The sequence below is a fragment of the Balaenoptera physalus genome (genome assembly GCF_965194825.1).
Source record: "Balaenoptera physalus genome assembly, chromosome: 20".
NCBI lineage: Eukaryota > Metazoa > Chordata > Mammalia > Artiodactyla > Balaenopteridae > Balaenoptera > Balaenoptera physalus.
Window position 1 is genome coordinate 43,049,188 of NC_138901.1, and position 19,851 is coordinate 43,069,038.

Here is a 19,851-nt window from a genome sequence, read left to right on the forward strand (position 1 = left end):
AGCAAGTGCAATAAAATAAAAAAATAAGTAAATTAGAGACCTGAGGACTGCCAAGGAGGAAGTTAAATAATATTTATTTGTGAATGATGTAATTTACACAGAAAACAAAAGATTCCACAAATTATTAGAAATAATAGGAGGCCTTAGTCTAGTGTCTAGATATATGATTAATATATAAGAAGCTCCCAAATATTATATATAAATTATAAAATTAAAAACAGATCATAAAGTTAAAAACTAAAATATACATACTTTTAAGACATACATATAGATACAATAAAACTATGTAAACAGAGAAACAAAATAATGTGATGAACATGTGATTAAGGGAAATGACTACCTGGGTGGGGAAAGCAGGGAGAAGGTTTATGGAGGAGAGACCATATGCTTAGAAAGATGTAGGTGACGGCCAAGGATCAACCTTTGTTTAAGTGGTGGGTTTTCAAATTCTATTTTACACTATTTTTAATATTACTAAATAAGTAACCAAATAAATAAATAATAGTGGGTTACACATGGACAAATGAGTGTGTCTTGAACCAAAAATTATGATTATATAATTCTGTACATCTGAGATTAAACACACACACACACATACTCCCTAGAGATCAACTTTCAGTTTCCTAGGGAGAAAGAGACAGAGAACATATAAACCTAGGATAAATAAGGAGATGCCTGAGTATAAGACAAAAAGGGAAGCAAAATCTTTACCGATAAAATTAAGGTGGGGAAGGGATTGGTCATACTGTTTAATCAATAGTTTAGAGATAACAAAGGAGTGCCCTGAGGGTCACATGTAATCAAAGAGGGGAGAAAAACAGAAATATACCTTACTTTTAATGATGGGATGAGGACTTGCCTCGTGGCACAGTGGTTAAGAATCCGCCTGCCAATGCAGGGGACACAGGTTCAATCCCTGGTCTGGGAAGATCCCACATGCTGCGGAGCAACTAAGCCTATGTGCCACAACTACTGAGCCTGCGCTCTAGAGCCTGTGAGCCACAACTACTGAGCCTGCGTGCCACAACTACTGAAGCCCGCACGCCTAGAGCTCGTGCTCCACAACAAGAGAAGCCACCGCAATGAGAAGCCTGTGCACCACAACAAAGAGTAGCCCCCTCTCACCGCAACTAGAGAAAGCCTGCGTGCAACAACAAAGACCCAATGCAGCCAAAAATAAATAAATAAATTTATTTTAAAAAAAGATTTAAAAAAAAAAAGATGTGATCATTCATATAGCCATGTTCAGAAGTTAGGCACCATGCTAAAAACAAGAGGATCAAGTGGAAAGATAGAAAAGATCTCAAAATCTTTACTTCTCACCTAGCTTTTCTCAGGAAGCTACCAGAGAATGTTGTCTTCCCAAAAGATGAAGTAAACCAAGAAAAAGGAAGACAAGGAATGCAAGAAATAGAGGATCCAACACAGAAGAGAAGGGAATTCTCTAGATGATTGTTCAAATTGGAGGACAGACTGCTCCAGGAGGGATGTCTCCTTGAAAAAAATGGACAGATCACCTATTGTATTTAACCACAGAAAAACAAAATAAAACTATGTATGTGTGTGTAATAAATATATATATATGTGTATCGTGTATTCTGTTTGTATATATGTTTGTTTTACATATATAAAACAATAAACCAAAGTTATATATATTTATTATATTTATACATATATAATCACTTTATTGTATATATTAAAATATACAAAATATATAATATATAAGTATATATTATATATAAAACAATATATAATATGTATATGTAAAATATACCAGTTGCTTTTTACTTATTTGACTCTCAGTGGAAGATTTGCTTGGTTTACCCCCGCAAAGGGTGGAAGAGGTCAAGTAAAAAGGAAAAGGAAAGGATGACTGTTTTAAAGACACATTTTGCCACATCAGTGTTTTTCATTTGTTTCTATATTTTCCAGGGTCTATTTAATTTTCGGGTAATTTTTATCAAAATAAAAACTCCAGATTGCAAAAACAAGCAAGCGACCCTTAATGACTGCCATCCAGCAAATCATTCAGGTCTTTTATGTCGACCCTCTGCTGGAGAGGCACAGACCTGCAAGAGGTCTGAAGAAGGCCAAGAAGGCCTGACTCATTTCCTCCTCAGCTTGAGTTCTAAGAGCAGGAAGAAGAAAGATTCGGGATAGGAGAGCTTGCACGCTCAACACCTCCAGTCTGGTTGCCTACTGTCACACGCCAGGACAATGGCAGCAGCCACCTTTCCTGGTCCAAGAGACATAGTCTAAAAAAGTTTTCTGCAAAACTACCTTCAACAGGATGCTACCTACTACACAGAATTGATATCTTCCTTCAAAATAGATGAAGAGACTTCACTCTTGAAAAACCAGCCAAGAACAGTGAGCAATTTTGGCACAGACTAAGCGAGATTCCTTAACAAAAGACCAGCACACAGCAAGGTCTGTGCACGGGTGCTTGTTTTCAACGCAGCTACAATGTCACACATGGTCTCGGGTATCTTTGGTTCAAATTCTGAGTGTAAAATAAAGGTTTAGAAATCCAGGAGCAAATATGAGTGTTTTAATTCATTTCCTTAAAAAAAAAAAAGTTTCCTACAGACACAAGAAAATCATCAAATCAGATTGCCCATAAATTCCAGGGCTTAGCTGTCAATGTCTTACTGTTTTTTAAAGGTATGTATTGCCCAGATACGGCACTCTAAAACTTACCTTCGAAGCATGTAATATCTTATCTCCTTATTTTCCTCCGCAGAACCCTCCATATCAAGATGGCAAAGGAATGGAGGCTTTTTCTTCAGATGTCGGCCTTGTAAACACAAGCCGGAGTTTGTCCTCCTGCTGCAGGTGCTTAAAACCCAGGAGGACAAGACATACTGTGCCTACTTCTTGGCCCTGCTTCAGTCAGAGTAGAGTATTCCTGATGGCCTCAAGCTACAGTCTTTTTGTGTACTTTGTCCCCAATTTCCATACTTCCCCTCCTGTTTGCATTTTCCCCCTACACTGGGCCCAAACACAGAATTAGTTGATTTCCCAAGGGGACTGAGAGGAGAGGGGGAGAAATATAAAAGCTTGTATAACTAGAAAGTAGATCTCAACAGCTCTGACTTAGCCACAGCAAACGTGTTTCAACAACGGTCACTTTCTTCTGACAGTCACCAGAGAAAAGCTCCACGGCCCCTCCAGACTGCCAGGAGCACATGACAGGGAGGGCCCAGGGCAAAAAGCAGACAAAGTTTACCAGGACAACTATGCCAAGAGAGTAATGGGGTCAGGAAATCCAGAGGGAGGAGGACAGCACAGCCTAAGTAGGTAATTTCTGAGATCCAATCAAAACAAACAATACTGATTTTCAGACTCCAAGAGCGGGGAGAGCAGGTCAGGAGAGAAAGAAAGCCAGTCAAAAGGACGAAACATGCCACTACTGAGGTACTTTGAATAATGCGGGAGTCACAACTCTAATTCTCAGGCCAGAGTAGTGGTGTACACACACATACACACACACACACACACACACACACACATACCTTTTTAAAAAACAACAAAATCTAAGAGTTTATTCACTAAAATTTGAGAATAAGACTGGAGCTGGTACAAATGGGATAAGGAGAAGATGTGGATAAAATCCCTGAAAGGAAAAGGGGCCCAGAAAAATATTTTAGACACAAAAGGTCTAACCCAGTTTAAGCAGGGAAGAAAAATCCCGCCTAAAAAACTACTGGGACACATCTATTGCTATGCAAGCAAATTTGCCACAGATGGACAAATCACTTAAATAAATAAATGGTGGCTGAATGTTATATAGTAACATAGTCCTGTTTTAGCTTTTAATTAAGTAGATATTGCTCAGGATATTGCTCCCTTGTAATGGCAGAAAAGACTGCAACAGCTAGAATCTACAGAATCACAATTTCCTGAGATAAGTCCTTAGGAATGGTATAATCCACCAGAGTCATATCTAACCTGATTCATGTACCACAGAAAAATTCTTTCTCACCAAAATGTTGAATACAAATGGTTAATTGTTATCTAATGCCAACTATGCTGAGAACCTATTAACCTTCCAGGGAAACCCTCCAAAACAGAAGTACACAAATGACCTGGAACACAGATGAAAGATGAAAAATCAAACAGAAGACAAATGATTAAGACAAACCTTGATCTTAGGACATTCAGGTGACCCAAGGTGAAAAGACTCAATCAGGACACTCGCTCAATATGACCATTAGCCATAATAAAAAATGGAAGTCCTGGATTGGTTTCTGGCCTGTACCACTCTGCATCATTCCTTCCATACTATGCTAACGTCTGATAAAGTCGGTCAAGTTTGCTTCCTCCTTTAAAGAAGCTGATGCAGAGGAGTCCTCCTATCTTTATGTCTCTTCAGGATAACATGTCTCAAAAAACAGAGCACTGAAGCCTGTGTTCAGAACAATTACAGTGACCACAGATGTAGAAGCAGCTCAATTTTACACACATCTAACTGCCAGATGTAGGCAGTTCCCAAAAGAGAATCACTCTCTGCCTTTGTTATATAAGTTCAACATTCAAAAAGCAAAGCATTGCGTATGGAATAAAGCAGGCTATTTTGCACTTGATTATATCAGAAAATATAGTAAAGAGTCACTCTCAGTAATCAAGTTTGTGCTTCCTTTCACCAAAGGGATCTTTCTAAAACAACCAAACACTAACACAGCACACCCAGATCCAAAACAAAGCTAGTGTTTCTAATCTTTTATGGATGCTGCTCCCAATCCTCCTGTAATATTAGAACAAAAGAAAGAAAAAGCCTCATTCATTCCTCCAAATTCAAAGCATCCTCATTTTAATCTAACATGAAAGAGTGTCCAAAGTAGACACGTACCTGGCACAAAATCCAACTAGAAGCCCACACTGATCCCAACATTGTAACATGCCAAGCACCAAGGATGATGTAGCAGTTTATCCGGCAGACTGTGATGCATTAGCTAGCCTGACTGCAAGGCAGTCTGAGTTACACTGCAGCACGCGCTGTGAGAGACTGTTTTACACTGGGGCTTTTCCAAGCAAAGAAATCTTGAATCAAGGATGTACCTCTTTTGAAAATCAACTGCCCATATATATAAATAGATATAGCTGTGGACTCCTAATTCTGATTCACTGATCTATATGCCTATCCCTGTAGCAATGCCACACAGCCTTGATAACTGTGGCTTTACAGTCAGTTTTTGAAATCAGGTAGTTTAAGTCTTCCAACTTGGCTCTCCTTTTCCGTAATTGTTTTGTCTATTCTAGGTCCTTTGAGTTTCCATGTAAATTTTAGGATGAGTCTGGCAAATTCTAGAAAGAAAAAACAAATCCTCCTGGGATTTTGACATGGACTGTGAATTTATAGATCAATTTAGGGAAAAATCACCATTTTGACAATATTGAGTTTTCCAATTCCCAAACATGGACTGTCTCTCCATTTACAGGCATACCTCATAGATATTGCGGGTTCGGTTCCACAATTCACCACCACAATAAAGTGAATATTGCAATAAAGCAAGTCACATGAATTTTTTGGTTTCCCAATGCATGGAAAAGTTATGTTTACTCTATACTATAGTCTACTAAGTGTTCAATAATAGCATTATGTCTACCAAAAAATGTACATACCTTAATTTTAAAAGATTTTATTGCTAAAAAATGCTAACCATCATCTGACAATGCAGGGTTGTCACAAACCTTCAATTTGTAAAATGCAATTATCTGTGAAGTGCAATAAAGCGAGTGCAATAAAACAAGGTCTGCCTGTATTTAGACTTTAAATTTCTTCAATTTCTCTCAGCAATGTAATATAATTTATTTTTATTTTTATTTTTTGGCTGTGTTGGGTCTTAGTTGCAGTGCACGGCCTTTTTGCTTCATTGCAGTGTGCAGGCTTCTCTCTAGTTGTGGCATGTGGGCTCTGCAGTTGCAGCACGCAGGCTCAGTTGCCCCATGGCATGTGGGATCTTAGTTCCCCGACCAGGGATCGAACCGGCATCTCGGGCATTGCAAGACGGATTCTTAACCACTGCACCACCAGGGAAGTCCCAGTAATATAATTTTTAATGTACAAGTATTACACTTTTTTTGTTGAATTTATTCCTAAGCATTTTATTATTTTCAATGCCATAGTGAATAAAATTATTTTAATTTAATTTTTTGCTTGTTCATTGCTAGCTAGTATGCAGAAATACAACTAATTTTTGTATATGGATCTTATAGCCTGTGACCTTGCTAATCTCATTTTAAAATCCTTAACAACTTTATTGAGATATAATTCACATACCATATATTTCAGCCATTTAAAGTATATAATTCAATGGTTTTTATTATATTCACATGGTTGTGAACCATCATCACAATCAATTTTAGAACATTTTCATTACCCCCAAAAGAAACCCTGTACTCAGTAGCAGACACTCCCTATTTCCCCCAAACCCCTCCCCAGTCCTAGGCAATGACTAATCTACTTTCTGTCTTTATAGATTTGCCTATTCTAGATATTTCATATAAATGGAATGATATCATATGCAGCTTCTTTCACTTAGCATAATGTTTTCAATGTTGTAGCATGTATCCATACTTCATTTCTCTTTATGGCCAAATAATTTTCCACTGTATGGCCATACCATATTTTGTTTATCCATTTATCAGTTGATGGATACTGGGTTGTTTCCCCTTTGTAGTTATTATAAATAATGTTGCTGTGGACATTCATGTACAAGTTTTTATGTGAACATATGCTTTCATTTCTTATGGGTATATAACTAGGAATGGAATTGTTGGAACATATGGTAAATATTTAGTTTCATAAGAAATTTCCAAATTATTTTCCAGACTGGCTGTATCATTTACATTCCCACCAACTATGTACAAGTTTTCCAATTACTCCACATTCTTGCAAACATTTGGTGTTGTCACTAGTTTTTATTTTAGGCACTCTGACAGTTGTATAGTAATACTTACTGTCTTAATTTGCACTTCCCTAATAGCTAGTGATTTTGAACATCTCTTCACATCTTTATTTGCCATCTGTATATCCTCTTTGGTGACATTTGCTTCTTTTAAATTTCTCTCTCCTTACTGAGAATATTATTTATTGATTCATTGTTGTCATACTTTTAAAAAATTCTTTAAACATGCTTTCTTTTGGTTCTTTGAATACATTTATGATACCTGATTTGAAGACTCTGTCTGCTAATCCAGCATCTATACACTCAGAGACTGTCTATATTGACTTTTTTCCTAAATATGGGCTAACTTTCCCATTTCTTTTCACATCTCATGATTTTTTTGTTGAAAACTTATTAAATAATTTATTGTAGCATCTCTGGATTCTGATTTCTTTTACCCATGAAGATTGTTGTTGTTACTAATGTTTGCTTGTTTGTTTTTCTTTCTTGGCATAATAATTTGCCTGGGCTAAATCTGTGAAATCTCTCTCCCCCAAAGTGTACAATCACTGATGCCTCAGCTCAATTTCTTCTTATCATGTGTTTTTATGTTTCAACCTCCTTTCTAAGGGGTTACCTCTATGTCTGCAAAACTTAAATGTCAGCCAGTGATTAGGCAGGGGTTATACCCAAACACCTGAGGCCAGTAAGGCTTTTGTACTCTGTTCATGTGTCTGTGTGTAAGGCAGAGTAGCACATTCAAAGTTCAGGACGTTTTCAAGTATGTCCTGGCTTTAACTTTCTGCTGAGCCCTGTCATGTCCACTCTGTGCACGCACGCAGGTTCAACCAGCAATATGCTCACCCCCACCATAAACACACCTCAGGCTAGTAGAGCGGTTGGCCCACCTCTCTCATCCCCTGCCAGATGGTCACTTCTACTGACAATGCCACTGGGGAGCAAGGGCATCATCCACCACCCAAAAGGAGTATGCTCCCTTCAACTGCAGCATCAAAAACTCCAGCCCTTATGGCATACCCACAGTGGCACAACCTCCATGCCAATCAAGCTGAGGGAAGGGAATGGGAAAAGTCCTGACAGGAACACCACAGAATCCTACTGTTCTTATTGAATTTCAGCAGTTTTTCAAATAGAAGCTTCTCTCAGACTGTTGTATGCCTTATAGTTGATTTTAAGGCTGAAATGGTTTTGTCAAGCTTTGAGTTGCTTTTTGGGATTAAGGATTTGTTCATCTCCTCACTAAGTTATAGCTGGAAGTCCTGCCTGTTTTATCTACTTTTTGAGATGTAACTTCATACAATAAAGTACAAAGTCTTAATTATATACTCAATTAATTTTACATATGTACATATGCACATAACTAACCACTCCATTAAGATACCGATTATTTCCAGAGTCTCAGAAGGCTCCAGTGTGCTTCCTTTCCAGTCAATATCTTCCCCAATGTAAACACTATTCTGAACTCTATCACCATCAGTTTTGCCTGTTTTTGAACTTCATATGTATAGTGCCGTACTGTATGTATTTGATCAATATTATGTCCATGAAATTCACCCATGTTGTGGCATAGCAGTAGTTTGTTCATTTTCATTGTGTGACTACTGCATGATTTATTTATTCTATTGTTGGACATTCTGTTTTTTATGAATTTTGACTATACTTGAACTTCGTTTTTCGTGGACAAATGCACTCATTTCTTTCGGGTAAATAGCAAGGAAAGGACTTGCTTGTTGATAGAGTATATGTATGTTTACGGCTGTAAAAGATACTGCCCAAATACTTTTCTAAAGTGGCTGTGCCTACGTTTATTCCCGTCAGCTATGTATGAGACTTCCATGTGACGCACACCCTTGCTAACACTTGACATTGCCAGTCTTTTAATTTTGGCCTTTTTGGTTGGGATAGCAATTAATTCATTGTGATTTTTAATTTGCAAACCCCTGATGATCAACGATATTAAACAGCTTATTTTCATAAGCTTATTTGCCGTCCAGGTATCTTCTTTTGTGAAGTTCAAGTCTTTTCCTTATATTTCTATTGGGTTGAAATGTCTTCAAAAGACACTGAAATATCTTTTTCTCATTGATTTGTAGGATTCTGACAGTGAGATTAATTAATATTCCTCTTTCAGCAACTGAGAACAATTAGGCAAAAAACATCAAGGAAACAGAAAAACAGCACAATTGAAAAACTCAACTTAACTGACATGTATAGAATTTTATAACCAACAACTACAAAATACACATTCTTTGCAAGTATTTATAAAACTTTACCAGGGAATTCCCTGGCAGTCAAGTGGTTAGGACTCAGCGCTTTCACTGCTGAGGGCTCAGGTTCAATCCCTGGTCGGGGAACTAAGATCCTGCAAGCTACACGGCACAGCCAAAAAAAAAATCCAAAAAACAAAAACAAAACAAACCAAACAAAAAAAACTTTACCAAAGTAGACCATATGCTAAGCCATAAAGTATAAACAAATTTCAAAAATTTGAAATTACATAGAGTATATCCTCTGAATACAATGGATTAAACTAAAAATCAATGACAAAGATAAGAATATGAGTACAGATACAAGTAAGCTTGAAATTAAGTGTTGGGAGGAAGAATTTCTGGCCTGATAGTTTCTATTTTCTCCATGAAATATGAGGCAAAGTTATGAACTGAAAGTGTGTCTAGAAGAGGCAGGGACTAGCAGAAAGGGAGACTGCTGGTTTAAGGACAATGGAGAAAGAATGAAACTGTTGTGGAAAAAAATGGAAGGCCAAATTTCCAGAAGAGAACTACAAAATAGGAGAAAGAACAAGAATTTCACAGCACAGTCAGCATTTGAGAAGGACCTTAAAACGTGAGGACCCCAAAGTATGAAAGGAATTTCAACAGTCAGGAGAAGGGCGTTCCAATAAGAAAACCTGAGAGAGCTTGGGGGAGGAGAAAGAAAGAGGGGTGGGGGGAGTAGTGGGAGGGGGAGGGGGAGGAGAGGGGGGGAGAGGGAGCAAGTGAGCAGATCCTATTTTGCCCTTAAGTAACTATTGTATTTTCTTCCTGGCCATCAACTTCTTAAGAGGTGAACTTGAAATTCCTGTTCTTTCACCATTTGTTCACTACTTTATCTCTTGCCATCTACTGAAAGCTGTTCGCCTCAGGCTTCTCCTACTCCTAACTCCAGTGCTTTGTCTCCGTCTTTCATCTCTATTCACCACTTCATGTCACATCTTCTACCTTAAAATCATCTTTCCTCTGGTTTTCTTGGTTCTCCTTCTACCTCACCGATCATTTCCTGTCTCCTTTTTCCCCCTCCTTCCACCTGAAGGTAGACATTTCCTTAAGATACGTTTCCCTTCTACCTATATACTCTTCCTCACAGTGATCAAATCTACTTGCACAACTTTAATTTCAATGCAACAAACATTTATTAAGCATATACTATATGCCAGGCATTGCTCTAAACTCTGGAAAAGTGGTCCTCAGCTCAGGTTTCAGATCAGACTCACCTGGAGAGTAGCAGAATGACCGGAGACTGTAATTTAATCAGTCTGAGACAGGGCTCAGGAATCCATATTTCTTTAAAGCTCTGCAGATGATTCTGCTGTACAGCCAAACCTAAATACTGTTTTCCATCTTTTTTTTTTAAAAAAAATAAATTTATTTATTTATTTATTTTTGGCTGCATTGGGTCTTCGTTGCTGTGCGCAGGCTTTCTCTAGTTGCAGCGAGCGGGGGCTACTCTTCATTGTGGTGCACGGGCTTCTCACTGTGGTGGCTTCTCTTGTTGCGGAGCATGGGCTCCAGGCGCACGGGCTTCAGTAGTTGTGGCTCTCAGGCTCAGTAGTTGTGGCGCACGGGCTTAGTTGCTCCACGGCATGTGGGATCTTCCCGGACCAGGGCTCGAATCCGTGTCCCCTGCATTGGCAGGCGGATTCTTAACCACTGTGCCACCAGGGAAGTCCCCATGTTTTCCATCTTATATATGTCTTAGTGTTAGGGGAACCACTGACTGAAACCGCCCACCCTGGCCAGGCAAGATAGTAGCTGCTTGCAACAGGAGGTCCTGGTAAGGAACGCAGAACTAACAAGCTCCCAACAACTGGAAGAATTTGGGAAAGGTCAAAAGGAGAGAGGAGACGCCAGTCCCTGTGTCCTACCAACCTCCCAGAATCCTTCTCGCTGGAATCCATCTTGGCTGAGTGAAGCCCACACCACCAGGAAGGAACCCTGAGTCAGAGTGATTGGCCAGAGACAACTGGAAACTAACCCAATTACCATAAAACCTGAGACTGCGAGCCACGCGGCAGAGCAGATCTCCTGGGTTCCCTTACCCTACTGTTCTCCTCCTGGGCACCCCTTCCCAATAAAGTCTCTTGCTTTGTCAGCACATGTGTCTCCTCGGACAATTCACTTCTGAGTGTTAAACAAGAGCCCACTCTCGGGCCCTGGCAGGGGTCCTTCTTCCTGCAACATTAGTATGACATACAAGATCCTTAACCATCTGACCTTTATCTCACCACCCTCTTCTTCCACTGCTCTAACTACCCTGTCCCCCTTACATTCCAGTGATACTCCATGTCTTACAACTGCCTGAACATGCTAGATGTTTCCACAGTCTGGTACCTTTACACATGTTGTCAACCTCACCATCTCTACCCTTCCTACTACACACACACCTATCTCTGTTAGCTTGTCTTGTCTGTTTTCTGTTCATCCTTCAAAACCCAGTTCAAACATCTCTGAGACATTAGTGGGCCCCTTACAGATCTCATTAAGCCCATCATAATGATTACAGCTGTTGTGAGTATTAGAAATAACATTAGCGGACTTCCCTGGTGACGCAGTGGTTAAGAATCCACCTGCCAGTATAGGGGAACGGGTTCAAGCCCTGGTCCGGGAAGATCCCACATGCCGCGGAGCAACTAAACCCGTGTGCCACAACTACTGAGCTGGTGCTCTAGAGCCCGCGAGCCACAACTACTGAGCCCGCGTGCCACAACTACTGAAGCCCGCGTGCCTAGAGACTGTGCTCCGCAACAAGAGAAGCCACCACAATAAGAAGCCTACACCCGCAACGAAGAGTAGCCCCTGCTCACCGCAGCTAGAGAAAGCCCTCATGCAGCAACGAATGCCCAACACAGCCAAAAATAAATAAATAAATGTTTTAAATAATTGGAAAAAAAAAAAGAAAGAAAGAACATGAGGACCCTGGCACAGTGTTTGGCTAGACAATAAAATATCCTATGGATAATGGAGACCCACTGAATAGTGCTGTGAGATGATCAGTTTACCTTAGAGAGATGACAATGGCCATGTGGTGCTTATACTGTATGGGGAAAGAGACTGGAGAAGCGCTAAAATACTATTGCCATAATCCAAATAAGAAATAAGAGCAAGAGCGATGGCAGTAGCGATGGAAAGAAGGGGACGAATTCAAGAATTATTGGGGGATAGCATCAACAAGAATATGTAGGGCTTCCCTGGTGGCGCAGAGGTTAAAAATCCTCCTGCCAATGCAGGGGACATGGGTTTGAGCCCTGGTCCGGGAAGATCCCACATGCCACAGAGCAACTAAGCCCGAGCACCACAACTACTGAGCCTGTGCTCTAGAGCCCGCGAGTCACAACTACTGAGCCCACACGCCACAACCACTGAAGCCTGCGTGCCTAGAGCCTGTGCTCCGCAACAAGAGAAGCCACTGCAAATGAGAAGCCCGTGGACCGCAACGAAGAGGAGCCCCTGCTCACCGCAACTAGAGAAAGCCCGCGCACAGCAACAAAGACCCAGCGCAGCCAAGAATGAATAAGTAAATAAATAAAAACAAAAAACAAGCCTATTCAAGCACCTAAGAGGGAAGGATCAGAAAATAGAATTGGGAGATTATGTTCGTAAAACATAGGGAGTAGTTTCAACAGCGAGAGAAAAGTCAACACTGTTGACTGGGGCCATTAGGAGGTGACCAGTGAGTTTTCTAAGAGTAGCTACAAGAAATGGTAAATGCAGAAGCCCAACTGCACTAGATTAAGAAGTGAATGGGACTACCAGTTGAAAGTGTGAGCATTTGTTTATTACTGTTCCCTACCAAAATCACAAAAATGACAATAAAATAGCAAAAGAGGTATAAAGATATAAGGACAAAGAGAATGGTAGAAGAGACCCCCAACAGACTATAGATGTCAAAAAATTTTTTGGAAAATAGAAAGTAGATCGTCAAGGAGTAATAAACTGCCTCAGAAACCAAAGAGCCCATAGTAGGGAAAGCCACTTAGAAACAAGCATAACTCTACTTTAGCACTCTGAAAAAGTCACGTTTATGAAAGATTTTTAAGGACATGAGAAAATATTGTTATGTGGGGAAAAAAAGCAGGAAACAGAGCTGTGTATTCATTACAACATCACCTATGTATATACTTTTTAATGAAATTTATCCTTAAGGGGTAAAAAACACTGAAAGGAAACATATCAGATATTAACAGCAGTTATTGCTGGATGATCATATCCTGGATTGTTTTTTATTTCTTTCTTTATACTTTTTGGATTTCCAAATTTTCTCTAATAAGCGTACATCTCATAATTTTTAAAAATTTAAGTAGTAAAAGCAAACTTCCCTTTTAAATTCATATTAACAGGAAAAACAGAGGGGGAAAATGTATGCATTACACTAGAAGTACTAAAAGGAATAAACACTTTCAAGCAGCTGTCCTGAACATTAGAACATTTGTAATTTCATGCCTACAATTAGCTACATTTGTAGAATAAACTCTGGAGACTATAATACGGACACAGACAGAGACAGCTCCTGTTTTCTGAATGGAAAGAAGGAATGAGTGGGAGATAGAGACAGGAAACTACTGCCCTCAGCAAAAAAGTACCACGTTGCAGATCTCATAATGACCTTCTCTGTCTACTACACTTCTGAGGTACCATGGCAACTGGGAACCTCAGAATATCAAGGAAGGAGTATTGAGAGTAAAGAGTTCGGAGAGCTGCTGGGGGAAGGGGGGAAGCTCAGGGAAGCTAAATGGGAAATCCTAAGAAAGCCAAACATAAGAACACTCTCACAGGCCCATCGGCAAGCAAAGCCATAATATAAACTCAAAACTAGAGCCAGTTTCCTTATTCCCCATGTCACAGCTCGAGAGAGATGAGCCAAAAGATAGGAAGGGGAAATGAAGTTTCCTGCCCTCTCAATAATGGTTATTTTCAACATATAAAATTATAACGTTGACAGTAAATGTTTGCTGTAATCAAAAGCCTTTCAGATCTAAATTCCCAAAAGCCCTAATATGAAAATTTACCTCACAAATGGACTCCTCCATAATAAATAATATATTATACCAGTACGGCACATTTTACTTTTCCAAAGGCTTTTGCAGCTATTTATTTTCACCTCCATCACTAGATTTAAATGAAATCACTTCAGACTCAGGAGTTTAAAAGTGAGAGACTAAAAAATAAAGAGAATCCTTGTTTCTTTCCAGGTCAAACACAAATATATACAGCTAAAACTAGAAAGCTCTTGTTCTTCATAGCTTTTGGTCAAATCGTACTATATTTTATAATGGTCACTTTCATTATGATTGTACAATCCACTAAAATATCATCATTAATGCAACACCAAATTGTTGTGCTACACATGCTATAACAATAAAAAGTGTGGAATGGTAAATTATCCTTTATTTTTCCTTCCATTTATCTCTATACCACCAAACTAACACTAGTAGCCATATACTTTCATGATTTGCTACCTTCCTTTTCAACGAGTCACTGTCACCAAAAAAAAAGAGGGTACCGATAGATTAAGAAATTTAAGGGATATAATATACAACGTATGGTCCTGGATTTGATACCAGTTTGGATGAACCAGGATTTTAGAGTCAACTGGAGAAATTTGAATGTGGTGTACATATTAGATGAGATGAAAATTTATTGAAATACAAAAGTGGAAATTTTTGACAAAAAGGAGACTGTAAAACAATGTGTACAGGATGATCTCATTTCAGTAGCAAGAAACGCATATGCACATATGCACAGAAAAGGATCCAGAAGACTATACAATAGGGTATTAGCAGGAGTTATCTCTGGGTGGTGGATATACAAGGCTTTATGTTTGCTTTCTAGTATTTTGTTTTTAATTTTCCTTATTGCTTCTTTAATAAAGCATTATGTAAAAATATATTTTCAGGGACTTCCCTGGCAGTCCAGTGGTTAAGACTTTGTCTTCCAATGCAGGCGGTGCAGGTTCAATCCCTGGTCCAGGAGGTAAGAGCCCACATGCCTCACGGCCAAAAAACCAAAACATAAAACAGAAGCAATATTGTAACAAATTCAATAAAGACTTTAAAAAAAAAAGGTCCACATCAAAAAAAAAAAATCTAAAAAAAATATATATATATTTTCTAACTTCTGTCCCTTTTAAACAAGGCTGACATTTAATTAGAGAAAAATTGCTCAAAGAGACCACAACCTATCTATTACACCCAGGGTTCTTGTTTTAGTGTAGTGGCTGACAGTATGCGCTCTGACTGGGCAATTCCCCATCCATAAACTCCCCATCCATAAATTGTGGGTAATAAGAGTATATTATTACTTACCTCGTGGGTTTGCTGTGGTGGAGATTAAGTGTGACACTCCACATAAAGCACATCAGAGAGTTTGGCATATAGTAAAGCCCTTGATAATGTTACCAATCATTACTATTATTTTTCTAATTAGTCACTGAGAAAACAGGACTGCTAATTCATACAGACAATGTGAAAAATAGGATAGGATGTAGCAGGAACAGGTCAGCTCTCTCTCACTATTCTTGTTCCCTATAACTTCCCTCTTGACCCAGTCAATGGGAATGGAAGCTGAGAGCCACTCCCAGATGCTCTCAGATTCTAACTAAGGTTAGAATCACCTTATTTCTTATGGATGAAGCTCGGTACAGCTCTATATGAAATTTTTAATATGACCATGAAGTGCGGTATCTAGGAGCTGATCCCAAATTCGGTATATTACCTGTCTGCATTCCGTGACTGGCATCATTGGAGAAACTTTAAAGATTATTTCTAATTAGAAAATAGCATCAAAACTCTCTAGTTAGATTCTTCTGAAGAGTCAAACACATTATAGACAATCTCATATGTGAATTCTAAATTTTCTAAGATATTGGTAAAGTACTTTTCTTTCTAGACCATAAAGGAGATAGGAATATAACTCACCTTCAAGAAGCCCTCCCTGAGTGAACTGAGTGACTCTCTCCTTCCACAGCAGCAACTACTTTCTTAAACCCCAGCTACAGGACATCTTAGGCTTTATATATATATATATATATATATATATATATATATATATATATATATATATATATACACATATATATACATACACATATATACATATACACACACACAAACAACAGCATTTACAGATTGTTCGCAAATAAAGTCATTAACCAAACATGCTTGCTAAGCATAAAATGTTGGCCCTTTGATATTTTGAGTATACATTTTTAAGAAGTTTAAGAGAAAATTGAGATGGAGTTTCAAATACATGAATTATAGTATAAAAAAGACTTAAAGAAATCACAGTACCTTAAGAGGTAAAAGATTCAACTGTGAGGCTAACCTGTCTCAAACTGGACTTCAACCAGGAAATCAGCATACTATTTGACAAAACTGATTACTATCTTTGTTTGTTTGATAGTGTGATAGTGTGGGGTAATCTGGATTTGCACAGCATTGTAAGTATGCAGAACAATCTGACCTCAGGTGGCATCCCACAAGGAGCAGAGAAAATGTCAATATCCATACAACTAGATGGCTCTATTATATGCCACCAAATCATACATTAGGTATCAAAATTGAGATGCCTACATTCAGTCTTTAATGGTTTTTCTCCTCAAATGTTCAATTAAATATTAATAATGAACTTCGCCCTCCAACCTTGGCAGCTGCAGCCTGACCCCGAGTGAGCTGCCTCAGCCCCCTACCCCAGGAGACCACCAGATCACCTTTTCCCAAGGTCTACTGACAGAACTGCCCAAGGCCAATGTGTATTCCTCCATCATGTGCTGACCTTGGCAAAGCTGCCAGAGATATTTTCAACAAAGGATTTGGTTTTGGGCTGGTGAAACTAGATGTGAAAACAAAATCATGCAGTGGGGTGGAATTCTCAACATCTGGTTAATCTAAAACAGACACTGGTAAAGTTACTGGGACCTTGGATACCAAATATAAATGGTGTGAGTATGGTCTGACTTTCACAGAAAAGTGGAACACTGATAACACTCTGGGAACAGAAATCGCTATTGAAGACCAGATTTGTCAAGGTTTGAAACTGACATCCGATACCACCTTTTCACCAAACACGGGAAAGAAAAGCGGTAAAATCAAGTCTTCTTACAAGAGGGAGTGTGTAAACCTTGGTTGTGATGTTGGCTTTGATTTTGCTGGACCTGCAATCCACGGTTCAGCGGTCTTTGGTTATGAGGGCTGGCTTGCTGGGCACCAGATGACTTTTGACAGTGCCAAATCAAAGCTGACAAGGAATAATTTTGCAGTGGGCTACAGGACTGGGGACTTCCAGCTACACACTAACGTCAATGATGGGACAGAATTTGGAGGGTCAATTTATCAGAAAGTACGTGAAGATCTTGACACTTCAGTAAACCCTGCTTGGAACCAACTGCACTAGCTTTGGCACTGCAGGAACCAACTGCACTAGCTTTGGCATTGCAGCTAAATATCAGTTGGATCCCACTGTTTCCATTTCTGCAAAAGTCAACAACTCTAGTTTAATTGGAGTGTGTGCTACACTCAGACTCTGAGGCCTGGTGTGAAGCTTACACTGTCTGCTCTGGTAGATGGCAAGAGCATTAATGCTGGAGGCCACAAGCTTGGGCTTGCCCTGGAGTTGGAGGCTTAATCCACCTGAACGAAACCTCTGAGAATGGATATCAGAAGATTTGGCCTTAATATATTTCCAATGTGACCAGCCGGCTTTCCCTGCCCCCCAGAAGGTGATCAAAACAAAGGATGATCTAAACAAGAGCTGTATTTTAAATATTTAGAGAGTTACTTGTTAGCTGGTTTCTAGTTGAATTGGTTATCTATCTAGTTACCAATGCTGCAGTCGTGCAGTCACTTATACATTATTTAAATATATTTAACTGTTAAATGCGCTACCCACCAATAATGAAATAGACCTTTATGAAAACTGAAAAAAAAATAATAATAGTAAGGTTCAGAAATGTATCGACCTAGCTGATATACAGGTCACAAACCCTAGCTGATCGTCTCTAAAAATAAAAAGCCAAAGCACAGTTTTCTACCATGATGCCTATATATTCCCACCAAGCTACAACTACTTTCTTAGGGTATTATTTTCAAATGTCTGGGTCATAAAGCTTAGAGAGTGATTAATCCAATCTTACCCTGGCACTCTAGAAAACATGTGATGCAAGTCATCTCCAACTCTGGAAAAGTCTATTTTCTTTTTCTGCCTATTCATCCATCACACCCACTAGACTTCTCATTGAGCACCTAAAACAAAGCCCTAACCTGAGAGAGGGGCCCACTCTCATCCTTTACTATGGCAATTACTTCACTTGGTTTTAGATGACCTCCAGTTAGCATCTTTTGAGAATGTACCTGCCTCTTTAATCTGTATCAGCTGTGAAGGATTAAGACTATTCATTCTGGGAGCTAATCCTAAACTCAGCCAGTCTCTATTTAATTTGGGTTCAAAGGGCGAAAAGGAGTATCTGAATCAATATCATCATTTTCACAGATGAGGAATATGAGTCCAAAGAGGTAACATGAATTGTCTGTGGTCACCTACTTAATTGGTGGCAAATGTCAGAACAGTCCTTTCTAATATATAAAATGAATTTGGAACAACTTAAATTACCCCCCAAGGGGCTTCCCTGGTGGCGCAGTGGTTGAGAATCTGCCTGCCAATGCAGGGGACACTGGTTCAAGCCCTGGTCTGGGAAGATCCCACATGCCGCAGAGCAAGTAGGCCCGTGAGCCACAATTACTGAGCCTGCGCGTCTGGAGCCCGTGCTCCTCAACAAGAGAGGCCGTGACAGTGAGAGGCCCGCGCACCGCGATGAAGAGTGGCCCTCACTTGCCACAACTAGAGAAAGCCCTCGCACAGAAACGAAGACCCAACACAACCAAAAATAAATAAATAAATAAATAAAAATTATAAATAAATAAATAAATAAATAAATAAATTACCCCCCAAGGACATCATATCCACAAGTGACTTAAGAAATAAATCAATGGGGACTTCCCTGGTGGTGCAGTGGTTAAGAATCCACCTGCCAATGCAGGCAACACGGGTTCGATCCCACATGCCGCAGAGCAACAAAGTCCATGTGCCACAACTACTGAGCCTACGCTCTACAGCCTGCGAGCCACAACTACTGAGCCCACACATCGCAACTACTGAAGCTCACACGCTCTAGGGCTGGCGTGCTGCAACTACTGAGCCCATGTGCTGCAATTACTGAAGCCCAGGGGGCCTAGAGCCCATGCTCCACAACAAGAGAAGCCACCACAATGAGAAGCCCACATGCCACAACAAAGAGTAGCTCCCGCTCACCACAACTAGAGAAAGCCCGTGCGCAGCAATGAAGACCCAATGCAGCCAAAAAAAAAAAAAAAAGTGATGGAAGTTAAAAAAAAAAAAATGAATCAATGGAGAACCTTTGTTCTATTTTGGAACATTAGCTATCTGAGAAGCAAGTAGAAACTGGCACTGTCTCCTTCCCAGGCTGCTGATCACACATCAATCCGTGGTTCCTCCACAAGCTACAGGCATGAGTTTTGCAACAGAAGGGCATGCAAAGAAATTCTCAAGTGCTCATACCACTGACCCCATAGACTTTGCAATAAGAGCCATCAACTTTGGGAATGATTTGGCAACTATAAACTGCCTTGTAATATCATCAGCTGAATTTCTTA

The 19,851-nt window shown here is 39.5% G+C and overlaps 1 protein-coding gene and 1 pseudogene across 8 annotated transcripts in view; one reads left to right on the forward strand and one right to left on the reverse strand.

The window, feature by feature from the left end:
• Nucleotides 1-19,851, reverse strand: part of ACACA (acetyl-CoA carboxylase alpha) — a 233,139-nt gene that overhangs the window by 151,379 nt on the left and 61,909 nt on the right. The gene's annotated exons all lie outside the window — the stretch shown is intronic.
• Nucleotides 16,263-18,115, forward strand: LOC309649730 (non-selective voltage-gated ion channel VDAC2 pseudogene; annotated as a pseudogene). The gene has a single exon. The product of its transcript is annotated as a non-selective voltage-gated ion channel VDAC2 pseudogene (transcript).